Source organism: Carlito syrichta, unplaced genomic scaffold, assembly GCF_000164805.1.
Source record: "Carlito syrichta isolate Samal-C Ts95f unplaced genomic scaffold, Tarsius_syrichta-2.0.1 Scaffold307669, whole genome shotgun sequence".
NCBI lineage: Eukaryota > Metazoa > Chordata > Mammalia > Primates > Tarsiidae > Carlito > Carlito syrichta.
In genome coordinates, this window is record NW_007251765.1 from 106,467 (window position 1) to 110,915 (window position 4,449).

A 4,449-nucleotide genomic window follows, 5' to 3' on the forward strand; every position below is an offset into this window, starting at 1 on the left:
CGGAAGGATCGCCGGAGCCCAGCGGGTCGAGGTTGCGGTGGCCGGGAGTGGCCACTGCACCCCAGTCTGGGCAACAGAGTGAGACTCCAACTCAAAAAAAAAAGGAAATGCTAACTTTCCTAGATTGGTTATATCATATATTTCATTACCTTTAAACTTAATATAAAAATTCTAAGATTTGGAATTATAAAATTTACTCCAATGACAAGTAATGGAACCCATATATGATTTTTTTTTCTCTACCAAAAAAGAAAAAGTAGTAGCTTAACTCCTTTATTCTCAGTTTAGACACTGTGGTCTTTGGGAATTGAGATTCAAAGCGACACCTTTTTTTCTCACTTAAGAGTTAGGCATGGAGTAACTGTGTATGTGTTACCATACATGTAGTTATGTGTGTGTGCATGCCCATATAAAGACATCTTATTATTACATCATAATATAAGTTGTCTGAATGCTGCTGCTTTTTGCAGAGCATGTATGTTAATATTTTTCTAATGTAAGAGTATGCTGAAAAAATGATTAGTTAAAATGATTAATTCATAACAACATCATAGCTTTATTGATGTATTGCAATACCAAAGTTATATCTTTAGGTTTGCACATAAAACATGCTTATCCATATTCATTCTTTCAAACGGATGTTTTCAAATAATTTGTTTTTACACCTTTTATCAGTGGAAGATTTGTGTTTTCAATTAAGGATTTTATTTACTGCGTAGAAGGAACATTTTCTAAACAATCATTTTTGAGATCTTGAGACACCCAAATACTACTCAATTAGTTTGCAAAACATTTGCACAAATTACATGGCTTGTAGGTCATGTGCTTTCAATTCTTTACTTTTTAAAATAAGCAACTTGTTGTATTAAAAGTTACTCATAAATACAATGTTTAAAAAATATTACCCTCATTTGGAATGACAAAATCTACAACCATTTCTGATCCCTCTTGATCACTCTCGTCTTTTTGTCGGGAGGGCTGGAAAGAGCAGGTTGGGTTGGCTATCCAGTTTTGCTGAAGACCTGGCCTTTCAGATTCTTGAAGTCCCCTCAGCTGAGATTCAAAGCACTGGGGTTTCTTGAAGTATCTTCCTCCTTGAGTTCTAAGTCCGTCCTTAAGACAGCAACCCCTGTCCCAGATTAACTGTGGCATACCAATTTCCAATGTTTATGCATCAACAACATCTATGTATTCATTTGTGTTAACAGACAAGTTCTTGAACTGTACTCTATCGCTAAGTACACACACACACACACACACACACACACACACACACACACACACACACACACGCTCTGACTACTCAGCCTTTGTTTATCCAGGGTGTTTTCACAATTCACACAGGGTAGCACTGTTACAGCCTCCCAGATTTTTATACCTGCTGCCCAGAAAAGCCAATACCGGAACAGCAGCTGTCACAGTAGAGAGAAGGTTTAATATTGCAAAGCAGCTGAGCAAGGAGGATGGGAGAGATTTCTCAAATCAACCTTTCTGAGAACTCAGAAGGCTAGGGTAACTTGGTGCGTAGGGGATGGTTGGGAATAAAATCAGAAATATCTGGATTGTCGTTATGTACCAAGTCAGATTCTGTATTCAGTTCACAGGTCACTGGTCTGACTGAGGTCAGATGGTCTACCAGGATGCAGAGTCTGAAAAACATCTAACGTGAATCTTAGGTTTATGTTATCTATAGGAGCAATTTGGGGAAGTTACAAATCTTGTGAACAATGGATGTGGTGGGGAAAATCCCTAGTGATGAAGCTGCTCACACCCTTCAATCAATTAAACTTCTAGATGCTGTCAAGTAGGTCAGGACCACCTATAACCCACTGTTCCTCAAGAGCAGAACAAGTTCGTTAACCTCGCAGGCAGCCTCAGGGCTAGGATATGCATAGACAGAGGAAAGGTCAAAGAGGACCTTATGATTTAGCTATCCTAACAGAATGCAGGCCCCCACTACCATTCTAACCTTGTGACTCTTATTCATTTTTAGAAGGTGGTTTCAGCAGCACGCTCAAACTGAATCTATTCTTAGCTTAAGGCTTTTTCAGTGTAAAGACCAGAACTTCTGAACCCTTACCCAGAGAGACCTTGGAGCAGGGCACTCAGGGCTGGCTGGCAGGTGCACCTCTGGGACAATTCAGGAAATTTACCTTGTTGAGTTCCCCATTTTGAACCTATTGCCTCAGGTTTTTATACACTCAGAAGTGGCTACACTGTATCTCAGTTCATACAGGGAGACTCACTCATGAATGTTGTAGTTTCCTTTCAGTTCAAACACCATTTTTATGTTTTTCAACCTAAGAATAAGTCTAGAAAATCTGTCAGCAAAAGAAATGATCCTAGACCAAAGCAAAGCTGCCAGACTGCTCTCTATGGAAGGACCCCAACAATGAATTCAGAGGACCTGTGGATTTTGTCTCCAAAGTTGGATATTCCATCCAACTATTCATCTACTAAACAAAGTAACTCTAAGTCAAGGGACCACAAATTTTTGAAAGGAACCAAACCTCAAGCTGTTTATTAAGATTTGCTGAACAGTATTTTAATTTGGCCAACATTTCAACAATTTCTTGCTAGAGAAAGAACAGAAAAGATTAGAACTGAGACCATCTGCATAATCAAAATTCTCTCGTTCCTATAAAAACATATATGTTTCTATAGTGAAAAAGTCACATAAAAGATCCAATTTTGACTTTGTTCCACTTTATCTTTTGAGTAAACTTGATATCATCTGACACAAGCTTCACAAACATTGTCATCAAGCAGCTTTATTTATTAGAAAGCTCTCATGTTCCTTGTACAGGGCTTTTAACAGACCTAGCAAAAGTTTTTATAACACAAATTTAGCTGGAGTTTGCTTGACAAATCAGGATTCCACAGAAGGAAAGAAAATATATGACAGAGCAAAAGAAGTATCAGAAAAATTTTAAACACTTACTCATAGGCTGGGTGCAGCGGCTCACACCTATAATCCTGACACTTTGAGAGGTCGAGGTGAGAGGATTGTCTGAGACCAAGGGTTCAAGACCAGCCTGGGCAACTTGTCAAGACCTCCTCTCTACAGTAAATCAAAAAATTAGCTGAGTAGCCGGGCTCGGTGGCTCAGCCTGTAATCCCGCGCCTTTGGGAGGCTGAGGTGAGTGAATTGCCTGAGCCGGCGGGTTCGAGACCCGCCTGGGCAGCGAGACCTCATCTCTACAATAAATCAAAAAATTTGCTGGACGTGGTAGCGCGCGCCTGTAATTCCGGCTACTTGGAAGGCTGAGGCGGAAGGATCGCCGGAGCCCAGCAGGTCGAGGCTGTGGTGGCCGGGAGCGGCCACTGCACTCCAGTCTGGGCGACTGAGTGAGACTCCAACTCAAAAAAAAAAAAATTAACTGAGTGTGGTGGCACAAGCCCAGTTCTAGCTACTTGGAAAGCTGAGGTGAAGGGATCAACTGAACCCAGTTGGTGAAGGCTGCAGTGGCCATGAGCATGCCATTGTACTCCAGCACGGGTGACAGAGAGAGACTCCAACTAAAAAAAAAAAAATTTACTCATAATAGATTTATACCCACTAATTTTGAAATCTTAGACTTCCTTCTCACCTATTTAGTCAAGTTTCCAAATACTTTTATTCACTATGAACTGAGGCAGGCATAGTTAGCATAGCACATAGCTCAGATGCAGTTAGGCAAGTTTTCTTAGGCAGGCCTAATTTAGATAATTAAACAACAGAATGGTTAACTGTCCAGGCTTTTTTCTTATCAGTACAAAACCTTCACCTGACAGGCTAGGCATATCAGACCTGACCACCTTAAGAGTTGGAATGTGAGACTACTAGTGCAGTAAATCACAGACAATTAGGAATTACCCAAAGTGAAGAGGCATGATGGTCTCAGAAAAGTTCAGATATTGTTAGAGAGTAACTTTCCATTATTTAGAGGGTCCTCATGACACTGTAACATGTAAACTTTAAGGGTTAAAAGATAGTGATCAAAACTCATGATCAGATACCTACAGTCCTCTGCTCCTAGCTTATGGAATAGTTTGTTTAATCATCATTGTGGATTTACATAAAGCATCTTGTTAAAACATCTAAAACACCCACGTTTTCCCTTGAATGTGCCTTCTACTTTATTATAAACTACACTTTGATTCTGCATGTCTTGCTCTTTAATTCTTTCTCGTGGTGAAGTCAAGAACCCATGGGGGCGACTATACCCCATGCATTCAGACATCATGAACTATTTGAGAGATATGAAAGAATATGCAAGACATAAATGTAAGTCATGAAACATAATGATAAAATAAGCATCCATGGAGCCATCAACCAACTTAAAAATTGAACATCAATAGCATTGAAGCCTCCTGTTGGTCCCCTTCCTTTCTCCTTGCCTCTTGCTATCTCCTTCTGGATTACTACTGTTAGGCCCGGGGAGAAGCAGCACTCACCTTCCCCCATCT